Genomic DNA, 27,529 nt, shown 5'->3' on the forward strand with positions numbered 1-27,529 from the left:
TCCAGGTTTTGGAGCAACACATGCTGCCATCCAAGGAATGTCTTTTTCAGGGACGTCCCTGCTTATTTCAGCAAGACAATGTCAAGTCACATTCTGCACGTGTTACAACAGCGTGGCTTCATAGTAAAAGGGTGCAGGTACTAGACTGGCCTGCCTGCAGTCCAGACCTGTCACCCATTGAAAATGTGTGGCACATTATGAAGCGCAAACTACGACAATGGAGAAGGTGATGTAACACAGCGATAAACATACCACTGTCCCAGCTTTTTTGAAACTTGTTGCAGGCATCCATTTCAAAATGAGGAAATATTTGCACAAAAACAACAAAGTTTATCAGTTTGAACATTAAATATCTTGTCTTTGTGGTGTATTCAATTGAATATAGGTTGAAGAGGATTTGCAAATCATTCTGTTTTTATTTACATTTTACACAACGTCCCAACTTCACTGGAACTGGGGTTGTAGTTGGCTTGACTCATGCCTTAAAAGTTATTTGGAAAAACTGTTTCATCAAAAAAAAAAAAAATGCAGGAATCAAACAAAGAATTTTATGGACCAAAAAGTCACAGGTTAAGACTAATACCCCCGTCCCACATAGCCAGAATCATGCAGAATGGCGTCAGAATTATGAATCGGTACACATCTGAAAAGTGTCGGATTTCAGTTCCAAAATGTTCTGACAACAAGTAAATGACAACAAAAAAAAAGAGTTTAAAACAAAGAGAAAATAGAAAGTCCACTTGCTGCATCTGAAAGTTTTGCACATGGGAAGTTGCCGCATTGCCAGCACAGTTCACCAGCATTTAGGAGTCCAGCTGGATGAATAAAATCTAGCAATGCAAGTATATACTGATCAAACACCTAAAGGGATTTTTCACCGGACTAATAGCAGACGATCACTGACAGCTGTTCGACCACATTACACCCATTTTGGCATCTCTTCACTGGCTTCCTGTCCCAGTGAGATCAGATTTTAAGGTTCTGCTACTAGTCTATAAAATAGTTCACAGGCTGGCACCTCCCTACCTAGCTGACCTAATTAAATTCTACATATTGGCCCGGGCTTTGCATTCACAGGGTGCAGGACTACTTTGTGTCCCTAGCGTGAATAAAAAGTCTGCGGGTCACAGAGCTTTCTCTTATCGTGCACCTGTTCTGTGGATTGATCTCCCTGCATCAATAAAACTTTCAGGTCCAGAGTTATTAATTATTTTTTATTACTTATTTTCTCTTTCGTATGGCTAGCATACTGGCATAGTATGTTACTATGCTTTTTTTTTTTTTTTACCTTTTTACTCTTTTGCTGTGCTTTTTTAAAATGTTTTATTTTATTTTGTTTTCTGAATTGTTTTGTGTGAAGTGCCTTGAGGTGACTCAATTGTGATTTGGCTCTATATAAAATGAAAAATTGAATTTGTGCGCTCTCTGGACGGACAGCTCCTGTGCTCGCATGCAAATGGCTGGTACAGCGTTTATGAACACATACACGCAGCTGAGCGAACATTTCGGCCACAGACTCACACGCTTTGATCACCTGTTTTACACATGCAGGCACACACAGCGCACTTGCAGTGGCTCGTTCAGCCATTGTGAACACGCACGCAGCTGAGTGGACACACACTCATCACTCGGATCACCTGTGCGCGCACTCTGTCATGTGAGACACACTGATTTGAGGTCAGTTTACCACTGGGAATGTGAGAACAACTGGAGATTTGATTGTGTGGGTGAATGAGTGAGTAACAGCTTCAATATCTGTGCCGTCTGACAGCAGTCTGTGTCATATGGCTATTGTCTGAAATAAGTTTGGGCTGCATCCTGCAGGTGTGTATGAGGCAGTCCGGATGCGTTCTGACACTGCCAACCACGCCTCTTTTCCTCCCACTTGCATTGGAATATGGCAATATTTGCTGTGTTGGGAACAGTGTTGCCACAGTTACTTTGAAAAAGTAATCCAATTACTGATTACTCCTTGAAAAAGTAACTTAGTTACTTTACTGATTACTCAATTGTAAAAGTAACTAAGTTAGATTACTAGTTACTTTTTAGTTACTTTTCCCAGCTGCTGACAACAACCCTCTGCCACCTCAACATGACAATGATACCTGTTTTGCCAAAACTCACTTTATAGTCACCCTTTCTTGGCTTCAATGAAAATAAATACTTGTTTTATAAAAAGTAAAATAAAGACCTCTTTCTTGACCTCATGTTTAACTGTTGACAGCACTGTAACAGTAAAACTTGCAATTTCTAACCTACACTGTTCATAAATGTAACTATTAAATTCTTTCTAACATTTTTCTAACATTTAAATTCTCTCTAAACATTTTACTTGTCGAAATTATTATTATTATAAGTAGTATTAGTAGTTGCAAGAAAAAGGCTTCAAAACTGAGAAAAATGGTGATGTGTTCAACACTGAATTTCCCCACTGTAAATTACCTCTGGATGATGGTTCTTGGTAGATCATGACTTCAATCACTACTCCAACAAATGTCACATGACTTTACCTTCTCCTCCTTGTGCCTGTGATTTATTTTTATCAGCAATTTTGATATCAGAATTATTCAAGCCTCAGGGGACAAACACTCAGCATTCACAGCTTCAGTTCAAGGTTTTTAAGTTTTTTTTTTTGTATTCTCTTTTTTGTTTGCGTTGCTGTAGAGCTACAGAAAGAGCGCCTTTGTTTGCCTCCACCATGGAGGCAAACAATTATTTCACTTTCCACTGCTGTGAAATTCTTCTGTTTTTATGAACTTTTGGAGTAATCTTTTATTCATAACATCTATCGCCATGCTGCACAGTGCTCCCATCAAAAAACACCAAACAAATGACATTGTAAGGAGAAATAAAGGCTTGTCAATACGTAGATTCCAGTCATCAGACATGCTTGTCAGATGAGAATGATTTTAATTCTCAAACATGCACACATTAGTGACAAAATTGGCCAGTGTGTATGTGTCATGAGTCCAGATGTCATTTTGTACACACACTTATTTTAATGTGGAGAATAAGAATGTTGAACATCTGCATCAGATGCAAAACTGCGATATATAGTTGTGCTCAAAGGTTTACATACTTTGGCAGCATTATTTATTTATTTATTTATTTGCCATTTTTCAGATAATATGAATGATAACACGAAACCCCCTTTTCACTTATGGTTAGAATTATGGTTACTCTTAGCTTCATAGTGGAGTAGAGTGGAGAAGGATTTTCTTTCACCAAGACAGATCAAATCTAGGCTTGTATCTCAGATGATGATGATTCATCAAGAAGCTATTTAACTGGTGATACAAAATGTAAAAATTGCACTGTGTACAATTTCTACAATCACAGCCAGAGAAGCCTGTAACTTCTTCTTGGTTGTCTGGGTCTCTTGGTGGATTTCTTCACTCTTCTCCTCAGTTTTTGAGAACTGGGTCATTCCATGCCAAGTCAGCCAGTGGTCCCCACATGACCCCCTCCAAAAAAGTGAAAAACACTGCACTTGCTCCCCAGCCAGAGAAATAGAAATGCCCCAAGTTTTAATGAGCCAGCTCTAATACTTTAGGCACAGGAACTGTTTCAAAATCACAGCATTTTTGTTCGTATTTGAAAAAAGCACTTTCTGGCCAACTTTGGAGAGCAATAGAGCCTAGCCAAATTAAGTGAAACCCCTCAAACTTAGTATCCTAGGCAAAATCATACTGGAAAAGCCGTATCTGGCATCAAAACAATGATATCTGGCTTCATTTTTTATCCAACTATTCTTAAAAACTGCCAAAAACGGTATATTTGCTAAACGAGGTCTTAATGCACTGTGTCAAAATGGATAAATACTGAATGACAGTGATCAGAACAAAGTTGAGTCACTTCTCCCACAGTTTTTGCACACATAACATGCATACTGATGACAAATATTATTACAGTAGCTGATTTACTATTAGCCTTTTTGCCTGTGCTGTGTCTGCAGAAAACACGTTTTCCTGCACATAACCCAAGAACATAGTTTTCAGACATGATGGCTTTGTTTGGTATACATGGTATACCTAGTTTAAAAGCACTTTATTTGTAAATGTGTGCATTTTAAAGATTATGTCGGACATATTACTTGTTCACTGCGTATTTAACTATTAAATAAATATAAGAAATGAATCATTCAGGTAAACCTTGAAAGTATTTTTAGATTACATGACATTGTATATCATGTGTTGTTGGATCTGTATTCATAAAAATTATGACTTTTCAGAAAAACTAAAAATATATAAATATTTCTTGCCCAAACTTGAAATTTAGTATATATAATCTTTACATCCATATAATTGCATGGTTGAAATTTAAATTTTTTTTATCAATTGCTCAGCTGGTGATTTTTGTGGTCAATTATGGGGTATTTTTGCGAAAAATCGAAATTGTGTAACTTCACTTTTTCTCTTGCAAGCAAAATTTAAGCTGAAATGCAAAATTGAAACATTCTGGCATTGGAACTAGTTCATGAGAGTCCATGCCTGTCTACTCCATGCAGATTTACCATAGAGTGACATACGGTTTGTATTTCTTCATAATTGATGTAAATAAAGTCCAGGACATATTCAGTGGCAGCTTCACCATCAGAGAGCCTCGTCCACAACAACCACAAAAGACTGCAAGCTGTCATTGATGTTAAAGGGGGCAATACACGGAATTAAGAACAGGGGCATGTCAACTTATGACAAGGGTCCTTTGGGTAGTTTCTGTTGTCATTATGATTTAAAAAAGACTAAACACAGCTGTTTGGCAATAAATGGCTTCACCCAACCACTAAGTATGAGGGTAGGCTGAAAAGTTCTAAGGCTCACTATAATGCAGTTAATGCATTACTCCTTCATGGGGAGCCTTAGAACTTTTCAGCCTACCCTCGTATGAGTGAAAAAAAAATATTTTGTGTTATCATATTGGGAAGCACAGTGGATTAGTGGTTAGCATCGTTGCCTCGCAGCAAGAATGTCATGTGTTTGATTCCCACCTGTGCCTTTCTGTGTGGAGCTTGCATGTTCTCCCTGTGTTTGTGTGGGTTTCCTCTGGGTGTTCTTGTTTCCTCCCACATTTAAAGACATGCAGGTTAGGTGAATTGGAAACTTTATAATTGTCCGGATCTCCCTTGCAATAGAGGTCTCGATCTCAATGGGACTAACCTGGTTACAAATAAATACATATTCTCTGAAAAAATGTCCAAAAAATCTAAAATTCTGCCAGGGTATGTAAATGTTTGAGGACAACTGTAAATGCAGCCCATTTCTCATTACAATAGTTTATATCAGTATCTATGTACCTGTTCAGGTTTCTATGGCCACAGTTATCTCAGCTATTACACAAAATGCAAAATGTCACTTCAAACCTGACAGAATTTTGACATTTTTACCTGTAGCCCGGTGGAAAATCACAGTTAGGAAGGAAGGAGATGTGTGTATATTTCCCTGTTTGATGTCAATTGTATATTTGCATTAATGTAAGAGTTTGCACCAGGCTAATTGTGTTTCTGCTATCAGTAATAATGTCTGATTGGAAGCAGGATAGCCACTGTGAAATGAGTTGCACGTGTACCAACTGGTGGGTTTTGATTGGCTGGTTTGAGGGCATGTGGCGCGGAGTGATTGCTGGAGTGTATGAGTGAGGCAGCATTTTGGTGCTTGGTGCCGGCTGAACAGCAGAGACACGGAAGTGGAGAGGACGTGCTTCAACGGGGGAAGCGCCGTCGATGAGAGAACGCTTTTACTGTATCAGGCTGAGCTGACTGAGAGTAGTTTCAAGTCCGCACAGAGAGTGCTTACCTCGGACACAAACTGGACAGTGGTCGCCACACTGTTGGTGGGCAAACAGACAGAGCAGATGCTGACTCACACAGTTGAGAACTGGTAGGAATGCCGGACAGCAAAACGGGAGAGCCTGGCGACCTCGAGTGGTGGGCCAGACACGTTCAGAGCAATTGGAGGCGCAGGTGTGCCTGGAGACAGAACAGACGCCACCGAGATGGGTGGAGGAGAAATACGGCATATTCCAAGACATCAACCAGGTAGCCTGATTCCACATGCTGGCCATGGCTGTGTTTTACAACATTGTTTGTGTGTTCTGTGCTGAGGTTTGCTGTAACAACGTGTCCACATATCGCATGGTGGCCCGAGAAGTTTCAACGCACTCAAAGTTGCCAATTGGTGGATTCCGTGGGAGGCTGGGGACTGGCCTGCGGGCAAGTTATTTTTGTTTTCGTAGTTCCTCTTGCCTGGATGGCATGAGTACAAGACTGGGCTGTGTGAATGTGTGTGTGGGAGGGCCTGGGTTGTGGTGTGTTCAAGGGGAGTCAGAAATGTTGGGTTTGTGATTTTAAGATTTGAGAATTATTAACTGTGGGTTTGGTTTTATTATTGTGATTTGTTTGTTTTAGCAAATGTGGGATCATTTGTCGGGTTTGAAAATTGTGTTCATTTTTGTTATGAAATTAAATAAAGGAATTCCAGCCCTCCCACGGCTGGTCCCTTTAAAGTGTGGGTTTTCAATTCACAGATTCACAGCAGCATTTAAAGATGTCCCTTCTTTTTTTTTAAATGCAGTGTTGTATGGCTGGGGGGGCCTGGCTGCCTTTTTGTTTCTGTCTTTTGTCCTGTCTTTTGTTTTTCCTTCCAGGTGGTGCGCATTTGGGACTGAGTGGCTGTGTAGCTGAGTTTATCAGGACCTCACCCTGATCACCTGCGGCTCGTCAGGACTCACAGCTGTGGTGCATCTACATGGATTGGAACATGGTGGCATTTAAGACTGGACTATACAGTGTGTATTTGCCAGAGACTCGACCTTGTGACCAGACGGGTGAGATCGTCGTCTCGAGAGCCATCTCATCATCAGTGGATGCAGAGAACGTCCAGGTTTGATGCATGGTCTGTGAAAGAGGAGGGGGTGAGGTCTCACGCTCGTCAGCACACTTCCTGAGGTACGTTAGATTTTGTGACTAACATTTATACAGTCAGTAAATGTGGTGTCCCTCACACCTTATTATATTGAGCTGTATGTAGTCGTTTAATCAGCTTCCACTGCAGTGGAGTTTTGTGAACAGGGTGTTCTATGCCTGCAGGGTTGGAAGCTGATTAGTAATTAAGCCAGGAAGTGTTTGCTGTTTGTACACCTTTGAGCGGTCCCTCTGTGTGTTGAGTGTGGACTCACATGATGATTTCTTCTTTCACAGACTCGGTTTGTCGCGGCCACCTGGGGGGTGTCGGCGGGGTCCTTGGGTCCGAACTGGTTCTGGCTCCGGACCGTTTTGTGCTGTTGGGAGCACACCGCAAATCCACCATGCCAGACCGCGCACTTATTTGTTTGTATTTTTTCACATCACTGTTATGTTTATTAAACCCTGTTATCCTTTGTACCGTGCTCTGCTTATTTTATACTGGGTCCTTCAAACGCATAACACGCAGTCCAAAAATAGACACTCCATCACAGTTCCGCAGTTGTGCGCTGTGCGCCAGGCTGCTGTCCACCTGTAATGCACCAGACCAGCTAGACCCAAACTACGGGTTCCTGGAGAGCCGCCTCTGTGCTCCTCGCTGGCTCCACGGCTCTCTGTTTATTTTTGTTTTTTTTTTGTGGCTTTAAACACACAAAACTTTATGTTTGTCCGTTTATTCCTGCAAAATCGCTCTTTTGCGCACGCGCTGCTGTTGTCCTTTCATGGACAGCTGCCTCTCTGCTCTTTGTGGCTTCCTTTCCATCCGTGGCTTGCTGGCTTTATTTTTTCCCTGGCTTTAAGCACAATCATTTTTACAACATGAATCCAGGTAAAAAGTAAAGCTGACGATCTACAGTAAACTGTCTTCTCATGTTCATCTGTTGATCTCAAACCCAGACATCTTCACTGTATACTACAGCAATGATAATTTAGTGTGACTTGTCATTCTGGTAATAGGTATTGCATTTTGGTAGAACACAGTGTACTGTGAGGAATTGGAGAATTCAAAATCTTGACCATTTGAAACCTTGGCCAATGTGACATAATGGCCATAATTCAAGTGAAGATTAAGATATTAATGTGAAAGAAGAAGAAAGAAAGAAGAAGTGAAAGAAAGAAGTGTATTAACAGCTGCCCTGCTGCTCGGTTGTTCAAGGTTGTTTTCTGTCTACAGCCATCTGCATTCAGTAAGAAATGCTGAATGCAGTTTTAGAGAATTTCTCCACAGAATATGGACGTGTATAAGTCTTTTCACTCTCTTTTAAAGTGTGTGTGTTGCCCAGAAATTGGCCCCAGGCAAATTTATAAACTAAGCTGTTTTCTTCCTCTTCTTCATCTTTAAAGTTGCAGCTCCGGGTTCTTGAAGATTGGCAATCACTACAGCTTGAATGCTTGGGCCTTTTTTTTTAACCTTCAAGCTGGCTTCTGGCAATCTGCCCTCCTGATTGAAAGCGGACTTCCTCGCTGCCCCCTTCAAAGGATTCAAGGATTCAAAGGATTCAAAAGAATTTTATTGTCATATGCACAAAGGAACATGTTCCCTGCACAATGAAATGTGTTTACTGCATTTAACCCATCCTAATTGCCAGTTAGGAGCAGAAGTCGCCTTTAGGCGCCTGGGTACCAGCTCCAGATGTATGTCCTGCCTTAGGTCAACAGCAGGGCTGAGCAAACCATGACCGGCCTCATGACAACAAATGACACACACAAACAACACACATAAGCCGGCCCGGTACATGAACACATATAAAAAAAGCACACACAAGGTAAAACTTGGGAAAGAAAAACCTTCATTGCTGCTGCATTGAATCATGCAGCAGCAATGCAGGAAAAAACCCATCAGCACAATGAACAATGATCACACACAACAGGACGAGAGACAACAACCGAGATTTGTAAGAGTCCAGTTATCAGACAGAACACCCGAAGGCCGCCTTTAGGCGCCATCAACGGCCTTGCTCGTCCGTTCTGGAGGGAGGAAGGGCCCAGCCCTGAACAGTCCACTGTCCACAGTCAACGTCAGAGCTGGAGAAGCTGAGGGTGGGGGAAGAGCAGGGGGGGTGAGGCATGAGCGTTGTTCTTCTCCAGGAGGTTTTTATCACAGCGGCCTTGAAGTGCAGCTGTGTTTTGGGAAGCCGAATGAAAATCCAGATTAGCAGATGCCTGAAAGATTCCACAGTCTGAGACAGAGTGGCTTCCAATACATCTGAATTAGGAGAGGAGATGTGGTCATTACTGACGATCAATGCGGTTTTCCAGTGCAGCGATCCTACCAGAGATGGTTTCCAATGCGCGGTTAACACCCGCCAACTGAGCTGACACTGCCCTTCCAATCAAATCAATCATGTGGTGCAGCCTGGACGGGCCAATTATTGCCGCTTTCACTTTCTTAATTTTCCGGTAAACCAGCGCTATGCCCGCTCCACACAGCAGGAACCCGGTCACCACCATGCCAAATATATACACATCTTCAACATCCTCCACAGACAGTGTGTAAAGGCACATGACCTGCCATTTCCTCCAACTGTCCATCACGTAACCCATCACATGTGTCCCGGCAGGACAGGTCAGGTCCTCCGCTCCCAAATGTCTTGTAGAAAAAATAGTGTCAATTGCGTTCAGAGACCACTTTAACAGATCCATTTTTGCTGTTTCCAGAAGAGCAAAGCTGGCAGCCTCACAGACAACACACCACAGAAGCAGGAAAGATAAGGAGGGAGGGAGAAGAGAAAAATGCGACCGTCTCGGCCGAGAGACGGTTGCATTTGTCTCATTCACCTGTGGCTACACACATACTTATCACTGACTTGCACATCTGCTGTCCTGGCTTCTGTTTCCAGATGTGGTTGATGTGTGAAGTCAGCTGTTTGATGGTATCGTACTAAAGTCCTCAAATACCACAGTCCATTTTACTCTGGGACATGTTGTTCTTCTGCTCCCCAAAAAATTAAAACAGAAAACTAACACTGGAAAGTAAATTGGTTCACATTAACCACTTGGGTTCAGATGCTGAAATGAAGCCGTTTAGGTGTGTGTATGAAGACGATAAAGGAGAAAAGCAATGGTTTCCATCTTAAGGCCCCCTGACACTTGCACAACTTTGATCCGCGCACTTGCACGCACTCTGCCGTGCATGAGAGTAAATAGTAGAGAAGCTTGAATCTTCGACTGGACTGGGTTGCTTGACGCGAGGACGTTTCGCTTCAAATCACAGAAGCTTCCTCAGCTAAAATTCTTGCTCTGGAAGTCTGACTTCTGTCTGACTCTTGTAGAGAAGAATAAAACAGAAGCCAACAAAAGCTGGAGTTTTAAACCTAACCAGACCCCTCCTACTGAGAGGCAGACTGCTATAGGCTAGTGACTAAACAATAGCTCTAATTAGCAACTATTGTGCTGTTGCTGTTGCTTGATTTTAACATGGGTACTGTGTGATGGGGTCTCCGGTATCCCCCATTGTGGCCAATCTGTACATGGAGCGAGTGGAGAAGACAGCCTTGACGTCTTTCACAGGCATCTCTCCCAGTCACTGGTTCAGATATGTTGATGACACATGGGTTAAAATCAAGCAACAGCAAGTTGAGGACTTTACAGAACACATCAACTCGGTGGACGCCAATATCAAGTTCACACGTGAGGATGCCAGAAACAACCATTTAGCCTTCTTGGACTGTGATGTTACAATTGGAGAGAACAGGCAGCTCCAGACAGGGGTTTACAGAAAACCAACTCACACTGACCAATATCTGCTCTTTGGCTCAAACCACCCCCTTGAACACAAGCTCGGGGTGATCAGGACGCTTCAACACAGAGCCCTACAGGTGCCCACAACTGCAGAGGGAAGGGCTAAAGAACAACAACATGTCCAGAAAGCCCTCACAGTATGTGGGGACCCACGATGGTCCCTGGACATAGTGCAGAGGTCCCAGAGAACAGATAGACAGGAGACGGAGACAAGAAGAAGAGGAGTGTCTCTCCCTTATTTAGCAGGAGTAGGGGAAAAACTACAGAAGATCTGCAGACAGCACAAAATCCCAGTTTACTTTAAACCGGTTAACACCTTGAGACAGAAATTAGTTCACCCTAAGGACATGATCCCTAGTTACAAACAGAGCAATGTAGTGTATTCTATCAGATGTCAGGAAAACTGTAACGAACACTACATAGGTAAAACGAAGCAAGCTTTACACAAAAGGCTATACCAGCACCGCAGAGAGGGCACCAGTGGACCTCAGTCTGCAGTTCATCTCCACCTTAAAGACACTAACCACACGTTTGAGGACAAGGAAGTTAAAATATTAGCCAGAGAGAAGAAATGGTTTGAGAGAGGGGTCAAGGAGGCATTCTTTGTGAAACGTTTGAAACCCAGCCTTAACCGGGGAGGGGGTCTGAGACACAATTTATCCCCTGTTTACAATGGGGTACTCAGGTCAAAGGAGTTTCAGTCTTTTGTTCATGGTAATGAGTCATTCACGTCATCAAGGGAGCCATCAGAAAGGCATCCATCCCATCATTAGAGGGACAGCTGTCCTGTCATTAGGTGTGCTAACTAGAGCACAATAGTTGCTAATTAGAGCTATTGTTTAGTCACTAGCCTGTAGCAGTCTGCCTCTCAGTAGGAGGGGTCTGGTTAGGTTTAAAACTCCAGCTTTTGTTGGCTTCTGTTTTATTCTTCTCTACAAGAGTCAGACAGAAGTCAGACTTCCAGAGCAAGAATTTTAGCTGAGGAAGCTTCTGTGATTTGAAGCGAAACGTCCTCGCATCAAGCAACCCAGTCCAGTCGAAGATTCAAGCTTCTCTACTATGGAAACCACCTGGACAACTGAGAGCCTACACAGAAACATGAGAGTAAACTTGTCTGAAACTTGTTGTAAACAATTGTAAACTATGTGCACAGTAAGTGTACAAAGAAAATTTTTAAATGCTCAAAATCTCCATCACGCATTAATTACATGAACTTCATGTGAACATTACGCAAACAATTAAAAAACACTTTGTGTGAGTGCGAGTGATTGCGTCAGTGCACCGCATCAGAGCGCAGCTTGTCTGAACAATTATAACGAGATGTGAAGGCATGAACATGCAACTGTTTTACCAAGCCATTACAATATAAAAAAGTAAGTTAAGTCCATTCGGCTGCTCCCTTGTTTGCACTCGGGGTCGCCACAGCAAATCTGAGGTGGATCTGCATGTTGAATTGGCACAAGTTTTACGCCAGATGCCCTTCCTGACACAACTCATTATGGAGAAATGTGGCAGGGGTGGGATTTGAAACGAGAATCTGCCACACCAAAACCAAGTGCACTAACGACATGGCCACCACCCCTAAGCCATTACAATATAAACATTACAAATAATTACATTTTTAGACAGGTTCCAAAGGCTTTCTCCACCTCGATTACCTTGCACATCGAGAGAGAGGAAAAGCAGCTGCAACAGTCCTGTGATTCTGGAAGCGATTAGAGGCATTTTCAACAGCCAACTTGGAGAGAAAATGATTAATCCGCTATGAAATAATTATTTTATATATCCAGCGCCCAGCGATCAGCATCCAGTGGAACAAAGCATGGCATCCAGCTGGGAACACAGCAGGTGGGATTGTCATGATGATGTGAGTGCAAGTGCACAGATCAAAGTCGTGCAAGTGTCAGGGGCCCTTTAGGCTCTTCCAGATATTAATCTCAGTAACCTCCACAAAGACAAGCAAGCAGAGGAGAGAAACCTATGTAAGTCTGAAACATTCTAGGAGAATCCTGCAAGAATACATATTTTTAAACATTGTTTTGCTATCCCTGGGATTATCCAACCATGGAACCATGCTGAGTGAAGCAACTGGGGAGTTTACATCCCGACAGGACAGCAACAAGAAGTTCTTCCTAAAATGTCATAATAAGCCCAGACCAACTAAATTTACTCATAACTGCCACTGGGCAGGCAAATGCTTAGTATATTTTTCTGAAAACTATGTACCTCGAGTTCACGTGGCATGATAGCAATCATTGTTTTGTGGCTTCTTGACTTTACAGCCTTTCAAATTGACCCCATTGACCAAGATCTTTAATTAACATTCTTTTTAAGTCTAATCAATTCCACTTAATACAGAATTGTAGTACAACTAGGACAGTCAGAGGCATAGTGACTGGATGTTATTTTAGTTGTTAAAATATATTAATTCTCATAATTATTGTTATTGTGTGTACAACCCCAATTTCAATGAAGTTGGGACGTTGTGTGAAATGTAAATAAAAACAGAATTAAATGATTTGCAAATCCTCTTCAACCTATATTCAATTGACTACACCACAAGGACAAGATATTTAATGTTCAAAGTGATAAACTTCAAGTTTTGAACTTGATAAACTTTTTTGTGCAAATATTTGTTCATTTTGAAATGGATGCCTGCAACATGTTTCCAAAAAGCTGGGACAGTGGTATGTTTACCGCTGTGTAACATCACCTTTCCTTCTAACAACACTCAATAAGTGTTTGGGAACTGAGGACACTAATTGTGTCATGATTGGGTATAAAAGGAGCATCCCCAAAAGGCTCAGCTGTTCACAAGCAAAGATGGGGTGAGAATCACCACTTTGTGAACAACTGCATGAAAAACTAGTCCAACAGTTTAAGAACAATGTTTCTCAACGTTCAATTGCAAAGAATTTTGGGAATCCATCATCTAGAGTCCATAATATAATCAGAAGATTCAGAGAATCTGGAGAACTTTCTACACGTAAGCGGCCAACATTGAATGCCCATGACCTTTGATCCCTCAGGCGGCACTGCATTAAAAACTGACATCATTGTGTAAAGGATCTTACCACGTGGGCTCAGGAACACTTCAGAAAACCCGTTGTCAGTTATCGCAGTTTGTCGCTACATTTACAAGTGCAAGTTAAAACGCTACCATGCAAAGAGAAAGCCATACATCAACAACATCCAGAAATGCCGCCGCCTTCTCTGGGCCCGAGCTCATTTGAAATGGACAGACGCAAAGTGGAAAAGTGCGCTGTGGTTTGATGAGTCCACATTTCAAATTGTTTTTGGAAATCATGGATGTCGTGTCCTCCAGACAAAAGAGGAAAAAGACCATCCAGATTGTTACCTGCGCAAAGTTCAAAAGCCAGCGTCTGTGATGGTATGGGGGTGTGTTAGTGCCCATGACATGGGCAACTTACACATCTGTGATGGCACCATCAATGCTGAAAGGTACATCCAGGTTTTGGAGCAACACATGCTGCCATCCAAGCAATGTCTTTTTCAGGGACATCCCTGCTTATTTCAGCAAGACAATGCCAAGCCACATTCTGCACGTGTTACAACAGCGTGGCTTCGTAGTAAAAGAGTGTGCGTACTAGAATGGCCTGCCTGTAGTCCAAATGATGTTTATTAAACTTTCCAATGACAGAATAAGTTGACAATTTATTGTTGCATTCATACATTCATTCATTTTCAGCCGCTTATGCAGGTTAGGGTCGCGGTGGAAGCAGGACAAGCAGCTCATCACTTTATCCTCGACCAAGTCCTGTAACTGTTCCCAGGAGATCCAAGGTGTTCCCAAGATGGAAGATATAATATCTCCAGCACGTCCTGTGTCTTCCCCAGGGCTTCCTCCCAGTTGGATGTGCCTGGAAGACCTCCTTCGGGAGACAACCAGGGAGTATCTTCACCAGATGACTGAAGAACCTCAACTGGCTCCTTTTGATGCATAGAAGTAGAATAATTTATTGTTGCAGTTGTCCCAAAGTCCTTTGCATTGCTGTGACGTCACAATGCCGCTGCCTTTATTAAGATAACACTTTTCACAAATAAATTTGAGGAGTGAAAATAATGTGGGTCAATTTTTAATGTAAAATTGCAGGAGGGAAGTTATTTTCTTTATATTTTGTACTGTTGGAGTCAGGCAGAGAGTGAGACATGTTCCTTCTGGGAGAAACAGAAGGCAAAGAATATTATCAGGCAGCCTGATCACATTTTGTCTTCTGTGTTCACAGTGATACCTTCAGGCTGCCGCTATTAGGCATTCCAAATCTTTTATTCCTTCTGCTATCAGGTTATTGAACTCCAACAGCAGTTATTTAAAGTGTTTTTTTTTTTGTCCTTCACTGCCCTACATGTATTGATTGATTTAATTGTTTGTTAGTTGTGTGCCTTGACAGCATTGAATGTTGTGCGGTGATGGGATATGAATTGACCAACTTGGGATCAATAAATTTGCATGAATCTGAAAATCCATTTGGTACGTATGTGTCTGAGTGCACAGTCTGGGAAATAAATATGTTAAATCTGGGCACTTGGTGCAAAGGGGAATGGAATTATTGTGTTCATTAGGCATGTTTTAACATAATGGTTAACACAGTGACACTTGGCACCAGGCACACAGTTCTGTGGTTTTGAGGGAGGGGATATAAGTGAAAGGTTTTCTGTGGACTTAAGCCTTGGTCCCACCAAATAATAAAGTCATGAATGGATTTGTCAGTGATTATTCTAACAATGATCCACGTATAAATCTATCACGTATCCGCTATGAAGAAGCCTCTGTGTGCCTCTAAGTATCTTGCCTGTGCCACGTATCACACTCTAATGAGCCATGACTGAACTGCCATTTGAGCCCCGTCCAGCCTTGAATGGCTCATGTGGCTGCATATGATCCACGTCAAGTCACATATGATCCATGCAGCACCATGTAACGCGACGTTGGTACACATTTAGGCATGGGTTTGGTCCAAGCCTCCAGCCCTCCCACACTTGGTCCCTTTAAAGTGTGGGTTTTCAATTCACAGCATCCATTCAAGATGTTATCACATTTTTTTAAACACAAAAAAAAGACACTCCTGTACAGTCCCACCAGTGTGCGCATCCCTGCGTCAGGCTGCAATTCACCTGTGTTCCAGAGTCATTAAATGCAGCAGTTCTGTGAGTTCACCCATCTCTCTGTGACCAAAAACACAAAAAAGACACCACAGTGAGGTAGCCGCCTTAATTATATATACCTGCAACTGTGTCGATCACTTCCCCGCGAAAATAAATAAATAAATAATAATAAAACTACAACACAAAACACATCCATAGACCAGCTAGAACCTGGACAGTCACCTCTGTGCTTCTTCTCGCTGGCTTTACTTCTTCTGCAGCTTTACAGTCATGTTGACACTGGTGATCCAGCTTTAATCTTTGTGTTCATCCGTTATCTGCAAAATTGCTCTTTTGCGCACTGCATAAATGCTCGTCTTGAGTGCGAGGCATTGCATCAGCACGCACAGAATGTGCCTCATCTGATCCAGTATAACAAGATGTTAAATCTACGTATCATAAACATTCTTTTACAGCTGCTTATAAAGAAGGAATGAACATGCAACTGTTTTACCAAGCTGTTACAATATAAACATGACAAACTACCTTTTAGGATGTTCCAAATATGTTCTCCACCTCAGCGCATGAGACACAGAAAGGAAAAACAAATACAAAATAATACAAATACAAAATAATTAATTTATCAACAGTGTCCAGAAGACCTGTTCAAAATGTCACATGTTACAAAATCTTTTGGGCCACATGTTCTTTTTCCACTAATAAAATAAAAGATGTGTGCCAAACTTTATTGTAATCAGACTTTGTTTCAGGGTCCCCCACAAAGCAATAATTTTCCCCAAACAAGCAATGTAGTAATCCAGTCTTGTTCTCCTCTGGGTGACCAAACAAACACCACTTTTTGCGGTTAGATGCCATCACACGTACCTGTAAAAGAAACAATGCTATCAGTCTTCTCTCATTAGGGTGACAATGTCTTGCCAGCAGAAGGAGAGGAAAATGTGTCACTCTGGGGGACCTTTAAATCTTATCTGATTGAGTTCAAATTTGGTCTGCACCTATAAAAACCCAAGTGGAACAAAAGCATGTGGCTCAAAGTCTCTTACAACTTCATTTTTTCACTATATAACATGAACAGCCCGAGTGTCCAACACACAAAGTAGGTGGGACTGTAGTGTGCAACAGGGCTGAGCCAAAATAGCCTGTCCAAAGTAGCCTGTCCTGTCCAAAGTAGCTGCCAGGTGCTTTATGGGCTTTTACAGCCTCCTCCAGACCATAAACATGCCTCAAAAGTCCTTGTTTGTCCTCATAGTACCTCGTACACAAACTGCCCCACGCTGTTGTTGCTAAATTGTTAACTTCTTGAAATTAGCGGATCATTGTCCTACTAAAAGATGAACCATTGCCCCAGTCTGAATTCAAGAGTGCTCTGGAGCAGGTTTTCATCCAGGATGTCTCTGTACATTGCTGCATTCATCTTTCACTCAATCCTGACTAGTCTCCCAGTTCCTGCCACTAAAAAACATCCCCACAGCATAATGCTGTCACCACCATGCTTCCCTGTAGTGATGGTGCCCGGTTTCTTCTTAACATGATGCCTGTGTTTCACTCAAAAGAGTTCAGTATTTGCATCATCAGACCAGAGAATTTTGTTTCTCGTGATGTGACAATCCTTCAGGTGCCTTTTGGCAAACTCCAAGTGGGCTACCATGTGCCTTTTACTAAGGAGTGGCCTCCTTCTGGACACTCTACAATACAGACCTGATTGTTTGACAGCTTCAGAGATGGTTGTCCTTCTGGAAGGTTCTTCTCTCTCTACAGAGAAATGATGGAGCTCTGACAGAGTGACGATCGGGTTGGTGACCACCTCCCTGACTAAGGACCTTCATTCCCGATCTCTCAGTTTAGACGGGCAGCCAGCTCTCGGAAGAGTCCTGGTGGGTCCAAGCATTTTCCATATATGGATGATGAAGGCCACTATGCTTACTGGGATCTTCAAAGCAGCTGCAATGTTTCTGTACCCTTCCTCAGACTTGTGAGTTGAGACAATTCTGTCTCAGAGGTTTAAAGACAATTCCTTGGACTTCATGCTTGGTTTGTGCTCTGGCCTGGACTGTCAACTGTGGGACCTTATATGTAGACAGGTGTGTGCCTTTCCAAATCATGTCCAATCAACTGAATTTATCCCAGGTGGACTTCAGTTAAGCTGTAGAAACATCTCAATGATGATTAGTGGAAACAGGAGGCACCTGAGCTCAGTTTTGAGCTTCATGGCAAAGGCTGTGAATACGTGCATGTGATTTCTTAGTTTTTACCTGAAGCCATCATATATGGCCATGAGATATTGCGAAAGCTTTGTGTCCGTCCTTCTGTCTGTCCGTCCGTCTGTCTGTGCTCAGCATTAATTCCAATCCTATTACTGCCATAGTCTTGAATTCACAGAGAACACTCTTGGAACATAGACCTTGGACAAGTTCAAAGATGGCTAACCTTGAACTCTTTTAAGAGGTATGTCAAGAGGTCAAAAAGTCATGTTCTCTTTCAGTTTGTTACAGAGTTTTTTCATCCGTTGATACATTCAATGGCTGACTATCAGTCATGAGCAGTCAACCTTATACCCCAATCACACATACGCTGATTGAGGCAAAATTGCATCAGAATGACACATCCGGCCACAATGGGGAAATATTGACTTTCAGTCCAAAGACCAACAGACGGCAGTCTGTGAGCATCTACATATTTGGTCCCATTCGCTCGGCTGTACAGAGTATGTTGCACATGTTCAAAACACTTTTGGCACCTTCGAGATGGAACACACATCTGATGACGGTCTACAGAGGAGCAAAAAAGTATTTAGTCAGCCCCCGATTGTGCAAGTTCTCCTATTTAGAAAGATGAGAGAGGTCTGTAATAAGCGAAGTGCACATCTCAGGCCGCGTGGTGCATTATGGGTAGGCTAAATTTTTCGACTACCAACCCACAAGCTATGGCGGCAGAAAGCAGTGAGGAGTGCTGTGATTTGGATCATTTCAACCGCTGGAAAGTTGACGATTTAAAGCGTTTTTGTCAGCTCCGCGGCTTGCCTGTTACAACCAGGACTACATACAGCAGTGGACAGAAATGGAAAGAAGAGCTGGTTGTGCTTGCGTGTGCTGCATTGTTACAGAAGTGCCGACAAAGGAGGAAGAGCGCGCTGCTGTCGAAAATGACCAGTCCTTGTTGATAGTTGGAGACAAACAAATTTCTGACCCCTTGAAGGCAACTGACGGATGGTTAGACGAAGTCCAGAGACTGAAACTGTGGATATTGCAGAATATTTGCTAAGCAGGGATGAGAAATCGTTAGTCTGCCGGCTTCATAATGATGACAATGATGGTGAGTCTCACATATAACCTCTTTGGTGTCATGTTTGATTTGATAAGATGACAGACATACAATGATATGTGCATGCATGCAGTTTGTTTATAGAACATGTCAATTTTTCAATATTACACGTCACGTCATTCATGGCGCGACATTACAGGCATACGCTGATGCACGAAAACAGCGACACGGTTTCAGGATATTGAAAAAATAAATGTGTGCAAGAAACTTACAATTTTAGTCCGTCTTTTACATCCGTCTGGATCTTTCTCTGTGGCGAAATTGTGTAGAATGAACGGAGGTTTACAACCACATTTCTTCTTCTTTCCGTCTTTGTGTGGACTCTGCAGAGCTTTGCAATCGTGTTTTCAGCCAACTTTGAAGCCTATAAATTCCAGTCGAGCGTTTGAAAACAGCACAATGCGCCCCTGTCATTATTGTATGCGTCGCTTAAGGCTTAAAGCCTTTGAAACAATCCCTGCAAGCCTTAACTTTTACAGTCTGCTAATGCTACTGTATACGAAATTCAATGGGAGCGGTGTGAGTTTGGGAGCTGGAATTTTTGTCCCCGTTTGACCCATGCATGCACAGATGCGTTGCGCACTTCGCTTATTTTCATCATAGGTAGACTTCAACTATGAAAGACAAAATGAGAAAAAAAATCCAGGAAATCACAGTGTAGGATTTTTAATGAATTTATTTGTAAATTATGGTGCAAAATAAGTATTTGGTCACCTACAAACAAGCAAGATTTCTGGCTCTCACAGAACAGTAACTTCTTCTTTAAGAAGCTTTTCTGTCCTCCACCTCTTACCTGTATTAATGGCACCTGTTTGAACTTGTTATTTGTATAAAAGACACCTATCCACAGCCTCAAACAGTCAGACTCCAAACTCAACCACGGCCAAGCCCAAAGAGCTGTCGAAGGACACCAGGAAGACAATTGTAGACCTGCACCAGGTGGGGGAGAGTGAATCTACAATAGTCAAGCAGGTTGGTGTGAATAAATCAACTGTGGGAGCAACTGTAAGAAAATGGAAGACATACAAGACCATTGATAATCTCCCTCGATCTGGGGCTGTATGCAAGATGTCATTCCGTGGGGTCAAAATGATCATGAGAACGGTGAGCAAAAATCCCAGAACTACACGGCGGGACCTGATGAATGACCTGCAGAGAGCTGGGACCAAAGTAACAAAGGCTACACACTACGTCGAGACGGACTCAAATCCTGTAGTGCCAGGTGTGTCCCCCTGCTTAACCCAGTATGTGTCCAGGCCCGTCTGAAGTTTGCCAGAGAGCATATGGATGATCCAGAAGAGGATTGGGAGAATATCATGTGGTCAGATGAAACCAAAATAGAACTCCTTCCATCAGTGAGAGCATTGAAGATGCAATGTGGCTGGGTCTTCCAGCATGACAATGATCCCAAACACACCACTCAGGCAACAAAGGAGTGGCTCCGTAAAAAGCATTTTAAGGTCCTGGAGTGGCCTAGCCAGTCTCCAGACCTCAACCCCATAGAAAATTTGTGGAGGGAGTTGAAAGTCGATGTTGCCCAGCGACAGCCCCAAAACGTCAGTGCTCTAGAGGAGATCTGCATGGAGGAATGGGCCAAAATACCAGCTACAATGTGTGCAAACCTGGTGAAGACTTACAGAAAAAGTTTGATCTCTGTCATTGCCAACAAAGATTATGTTACAAAGTATTGAACTTTGTTATTGACCAAATACTTATTTACCACCATAATTTACAAATAAATTATTTAAAAATCCTACAATTTGATTTCCTGGATTTTTTTTTTCACATTTTGCCCGTCATAGTTGAAGTGTACCTGTGATGAAAATTACAGACCTCTCTCATCTTTCTAAGTTGGAGAACTTGTGCAATCAGGAGCTGACTAAATACTTTTTTACTCCACTGTATATGCAGTTTTTGCATCATATGAGCGCAGTCTATATATTCTGATGGCATCAAAACAGCATCTGAAATGATCTAATCACAGTTGATTGAGCTCTGAGATCGATCGATCACAGGGAAGCCTGCTGGTGTACTGTGGGATGCCCACCTCCACTGGACCCCAGCCAGGGAGGGCAAAGGAAATGTTGATATGTAATAACATGTATGTGGCACACATTCATCATATACAGTGAATGTAAACAGCACACAATCAAATCAAAAGTACTGTGTGCAGCTGCACCTCTCCGTGGTCGCATGCACAGTAATGCATCATAGCGCACATCAGACACGGAGCTGAATGGATCTCACCACTGTAATATACATATTATTACCTGATCACCATCTAAACTCTGTAGGAGGTGTGACGTGGAACTGTATCCCAGGAGGTGACAACGTTATTAAACATGAGGCTCACCTCCTGCATGGAACGAGGACAGTGCAGAGCGCAAAGGAGCCAAATCCCAACCTGTGGTGACAAGCCTCTCATCCGGCTGCTGTGTGCTGCAAATAACCATGCAAAAAATAAATCCTATAGGATAATACAACCAACATCACGGTGTACAGACTTACGTTGTGCTCCTCAAGTGAGCAAAAAAGAAGAAATGTTTGAGCACAACTGCATTACACTGAACAAATATATTAATACAACTCTTGTTTTTGCTCCCATTTTTCATGAGTTGAACTCAAAGATCTAAAACATTTTCTACAGGGTGGGCCAATAAAATGTTACCACTTTTTTAATTTTTACAATTTCCAAAATGACAAAGCTTTCTTTTTCATTTTCTTTTTCAACATTTTCAACATCTGTCAGGAAATTCTGAGAATCCCTCTTGAGATGTGTGGCAATGTCATCATAAACTTCAATGTGCGTGTTGCAGCTGTAATCCAAAAAAGAGGAACGTGGATTGAATATGTCATCAATTAATGAACTGTGAAGAAAACAAGAGACAAAGTGGGAAACCTTTGGTATCAAATGTTAATTTGATGCTTCTGTTACAAGTCTGTAAATAAAATTTTCGAATAAGTTCTCATTTCAAAAACTTGTGTACAATCAAAAAGTAACATTTTATTGGCACACCCTGTATATACACAAAGACCTATTTCTCTCAAATATTGTTCTTAAATCTGTCCAAAGCTGTCTTAGTAAGCACTTCTCCTTTTCCAAGTAAATCTTTCCCACCTCACAGGTGTGTTATGTCAAGATTCTGATTAGACACCATGATTATTGCACAGGTGTGCCTTAGGCTAGCCAAAATAAAATAGACTAGGGCTCGTATCCACAAAGCAGACTAAGGTCAAAATAGCTCTGAGTGAAGTTGTTCTAAGAAAAAGCTTAGAATTCCTCAAATTCATAGACATTTCTTAGAATTTTCCCTTGGTAAGACGAAAGTTGTCTGCAAAGCACCGTAGGCCTTAAGAGAGCTCCCAAGGTGCCAAACTGGTACGAGCAGGGAGGAGGACTTTTAAAAAGCATAAGAGTGTCTTAAGCAGAGAAGATGGCAGAAAAGACATAGAGGAAGCACAGATATTCTCTGTATGCAGTGGTGGGCACATGTAACCAAAAAGTTAGCTTTGATAACCATTAATCCGATAGCTGAAAAGTTATCTTTTATGACGCTAAACTGATAAAGTGCTAAAATTTACCTTTATTACAGATACCACTAACCTTTAGTATTGATTTGGACGCAGCCACTTCAGATTACAGTCAGCTTCTGATGAACAAGTTTCGCTTTCACTTTTCTCTACTGGGTAACACAAAAGAATGCACACAAAATGAATGAATAAAAAATGAAACCCCCAACACTGTCATCAACTTTCAAAAGCAGTAAAACACAGTATTAGAAGTCAGTTTATCTCGGTATTAGACACACTGTCATTTATGAACTAAAAAGCTGCTGCTTTTTTCACACGCTTTCACCCATGTGGCTTAAACAACCGAAATACATCCATTAATGCATTGATTGGTAGAGTAAAATACACGTAGTGAATATAAATTCTTAGATTCAGTGGGATTCATCTGAATAAATAAAGTATCCTTTTTTTTTCCAAAACAGTGTCTAAACAGTGTCTAAACGTGAAGAAAAGTCCCTCTGTACACACAGCTGCGCCATGAGAGCTCCTCTCCCCCACCGAGTCTTGGTGATTAAATTACAGATACAAAGAAATAAAATAAAATAATGTTAAAATTAGTCTGTTTTGTTTTTGTGTCGAGCGGACTCACTTATTGTAACGTCCAAAGTGAACCTGAACTTCACTACCCACAATGCTCCCTGTATCGACCACGTTGATTCACATTTCGCGCTTAATGATGATGTCATCAGCAAGCGAGAGGCAGCCAGTCTGCTACAAACACACAACAGACAGACTAAAATGTTTGATTTTAGGGTTGCAAATGTTTTTGACCGTTAAACTTTGCCCACTTCACCAGCAAAAAAACAAATGTTATCGGACTAAAAGTTATTGAATTCAATTCAATTTCAATTTATTTCATTTATATAGTGCCAAATCACAACAGAGTTGCCTCAAAGCGCTTCACACAGGTAAGGTCTAACCTTACCAACCCCCAGAGCAACAGTGGTAAGGAAAAACTCCCTCTGAGGAAGAAACCTCAAGCAGACCAGACTCAAAGGGGTGACCCTCTGCTTGGGCCATGCTACAAACATAAATTACAGATCAATTCACAGAACAATTCACGGACGAATATACAAGAAATGCTATTGGCGCACAGGACAGGAGGATCGCCAACAGAAATACAACTCCTATCTCTGGATGGAGCTGAACCTTAAACAGAGAGAAAAAACACAATCAGGCATCAGAAAGACAAAAAATACTGTATAATTTGTCAGCATTAAACAACAAGAAAAACAGAAGAAATACTAAGGTGATCGCCGGCTACTAGCCCTAAACTTTACTAAAAGACCCAGAATTTAGGTAAAGTTGAGGCCGCGGCCCGCTCCAATTGCTACTAAATGAATTAAAAGAGTAAAAAGCGTAAAACAAAACTGTACCAGTATGCTAGCCATATGAAAGGGAAAATAAGTGCGTCTTAAGTCTGGACTTGAAAATCTCCACAGAATCTGACTGTTTTATTGACGCAGGGAGATCATTCCACAAAACAGGGGCACAATAAGAGAAAGCTCCGTGGCCTGCAGACTTCTTATTCACCTTAGGGACACAAAGTAGTCCTGCACCCTGAGAACGTAAAGCCCGGGCCGGTACATAAGGTTTAATTAGGTCAGCTAGGTAGGGAGGTGCCAGTCCATGAATAATTTTATAGGTTAGGAGCAGAACCTTAAAAGCTGATCTCACTGGGACAGGAAGCCAGTGAAGGGATGCCAAAATAGGTGTAATGTGGTTGTACTTTCTGCTTCATGTCAAAAGTCTGGCTGCAGCATTTTGAACCAATTGGAGAGCCCTAATGCTAGACTGCGGTAAACCAGAAAATAGAACATTGCAGGAGTCCATTGCAGGGTCTCAGCATCAGCCATAGACAGGATGGGATGAATCTTCGCTATATTTCGCAGGTGGAAGAAAGCAGTCCTTGTTATATTTCTAATGTGGAGGCCAAAGGACAACGAAGGATCAAAAATTACCCCAAGGTTCCTCACTTTGTCAGTGTGATGTATGACACATGAGCCTAGGCTGAGTGTTAACTGGTCAAATTGATGCCGATGTCTCGCTGGACCAAGAACTATCATTTCAGTCTTATCAGAGTTTAAAAGTAGGAAGTTTCTAGACATCCAACTTCTCACTGCTGCAAGACAATCTTCTAAGGATTTTATGTGAACGAGATTACCAGCAGTTACCTCGCCCACCTCAATAGCAGGGTGTAGTGGCTGGATTAAGGCATGCCGGGATATGTTTAACCTGATGTCTTCTATTTTCTTCCCATGTAATCCATGAAATCTTGTGCTGTAAAAGGAGAGCAAACTACAGGTGGTTGTCCATGCAAAAGTGTTGCCACTGTGCCACTGTGCTTGTTTTTGTTGATCAAATCAGAGTAGTAGGTCCGCTTTGTAGCCAGCAATGCATGCTTATAGTCTAAGATAGCATCACGCCACGCAAGATGGAATACCTCTAATTTTGAACGACGCCATTTCCGTTCTAGACCTCTTGCTTTATGCTTGAGGTCACGCAGATAATCATTGAACCAAGGTGACTGTGTTTTGGGGGAGTGCGGTTTTAACACAGGTGGTGCAATCATGTCGAGTGTAGTTTTGAGCACTGAGTTTAAACTATTCACAAGTCTGTCTACTTGGAACTAAATTTATTGGAAGATAATTGGTCTGATGATGGTTTTAATAATCCGCTAGCAAAAACATTAGCTTCGATAATTATCTGTTATCGGATTAGTTGAACTGTGCCCACCACTGTCCACATGTATGACAGTGAGTCAGTAGCATGCTACCTGCTTGATTTATGTAATTATTTTATGCTAATTTACTGTCTTAATGTATTTCGAATTTTGTTTGGTTCTTGTTATCATACACATGGTTATTATTATTATTATTATTATTATTATTATTTGCTTTTATTATTACTTCTATTGTGTTATTTTATTTTAAATGGATCACAATGGAAATAAGTGATTTCACTTTCTTGTGTCATGCGTGTATTTTTAACATATTTACAATTATATTCCTTGCCAGGGATTTTTAGGCTGAGTTTGAGAGCTGTTTGAAAGGGTTTTAAGCTGCTTCTGTCAGGATGGGTGGCTGGCCAGCACCGGAGTGGTTGGACCTGCAATGCAAACTCCCAGAATAGGCTTTGGTGAAAGAGAAATCATGGTCTTTATTCCAGGCCTTGTGTTGGTACACATGTGGTCAGTAAGCACAGCAGAAGTATCAACAGGATTAGGCAGAGACGCAGTCATAAACGGGCAGGGTTCAGAGGCACAAGCAAACACCAACATCTGGGATGAGACAAGAGGCATGGTCGAAGAGTACTGAGCAGGATTAGGAACACGGCAAAACAAAACTCAGAACTGTGAAAGGTGCTGGAAAGTGTACTAAGACAACAATCTGGCAAAGGTGTGGTGACTGGGAGGAGATTAAATAAGCAGGTGTTAACAAGGTGCAGGTGAGGAACAATCTAGAAAGGGAAGTGGTCATGTTGCTAGTGAAGAGGTCATGTTGCCTTATGCTGAAGAGGACATGCCCTTGAAACAAGACAATGACCCCAAGCACACTAGTAAACAAGCAAAATCTTGGTTCCAAACCAACAAAATTAATGCCTCGCAGATGTGAAGAAATCATGAGAAACTGTGGTTATACAACTAAATACTAGTTTAGTGATTCACAGGATTGCTAAAAAAGCAGTTTGAACATAATAGTTTTGAGTTTGTAGCATCAACAGCAGATGCTACTATTATTGTGAACACCTCCTTTTCTACTTTTTTTTACTAATAGCCCAATTTCATAGCCTTAAGAGTGTGCATATCATGAATGCTTGGTCTTGTTGGATTTGTGAGAATCTACTGAATCTACTGGTACCTTGTTTCCATGTAACAATAAGAAATATACTCAAAATCTGGATTAATCTTTTTAGTCACATAGCACTACTATTATTCTGAACACTACTGTATGCAGTGGTTTTTCAAGAGGAAAAAAAGGGGCAGAAATACAGTGTAATATGAGCTGTGGTTTACTGAGGGGTGTTGGGCAGCATGTGCTACTTTCACTGTAACATCAGCTAAATGTGAGTTTTTGTCTGTCACAGGTTGCTTCACAGTTGTGAAGCAGGGAGCTCACCTTTAATAGGACTTGGGCTGCCAATAAGTAGGCATGGGTTTGATTTCCAGTCAGGCTACCTGGGTGTGTTTTTGACAAGACGCTTCATCTGCATTGTCAAAGTTCACCCAGCAGAGTTGGCTGGTCACTAGTGAACATGAGGGCACCTCCCCCCAAAAACGGTCATGCGTTCATTCATTTTCTGCTGCTTATCTGGATTGCAGTTACATACTTCCTTATCCTCACCCAAGTCCTCCAATTTCTCTTGGGAAATCCCAAGGCATTATCAAGCCAGCTGGGCAATACAATCTTGTCCTGGGTCCTCCACGAAGCCCAGTTGGATGTGCCTTGAAGATCTCCCTAAGGAGACCATCAGGCGGCATCCTCAGCAAATGCTCGAACAACCTTAGCTGGCTCTTTTCAATGTGAAGAAACAGAGGCTGTACTTAAATTCCCTTAGGGATATTGAAGCTGCTCACCTTGTTCCAGAGTCAAAGCCCAGATTCCCAGCAGAGGAATCTCATTTCTACTGCTTGTATGAATGGCCTTGTTCTTTCGGTCTTTATCTGAAGTTCATAACCATTGGTGGAAATAGAAACTAGATTAGATTAGACCAAAATTCATTGATCCCTGGGGAAGACCCCATCATGGAAACGGAGGTTCCAGCAGCACTGTATTGCAGCACACAGGGTAAGAAGCACACAGAGCATCAAAG

At 41.9% G+C, this 27,529-nt stretch overlaps 1 long non-coding RNA gene across 1 annotated transcript; it reads right to left on the minus strand.

Moving 5' to 3' along the window:
- Window positions 1-437: 437 nt before the first annotated feature.
- On the minus strand, window positions 438-27,529 carry LOC117523622. The gene is made up of 5 exons (XR_004564557.1): window positions 27,414-27,529; window positions 21,426-21,428; window positions 10,384-10,396; window positions 10,345-10,351; window positions 438-447 (listed from the first exon to the last, which is right to left on the minus strand). It is a non-coding gene; the product is annotated as an uncharacterized LOC117523622 (long non-coding RNA).

The sequence above is a fragment of the Thalassophryne amazonica genome, chromosome 13 (genome assembly GCF_902500255.1).
Source record: "Thalassophryne amazonica chromosome 13, fThaAma1.1, whole genome shotgun sequence".
Lineage (NCBI taxonomy): Eukaryota > Metazoa > Chordata > Actinopteri > Batrachoidiformes > Batrachoididae > Thalassophryne > Thalassophryne amazonica.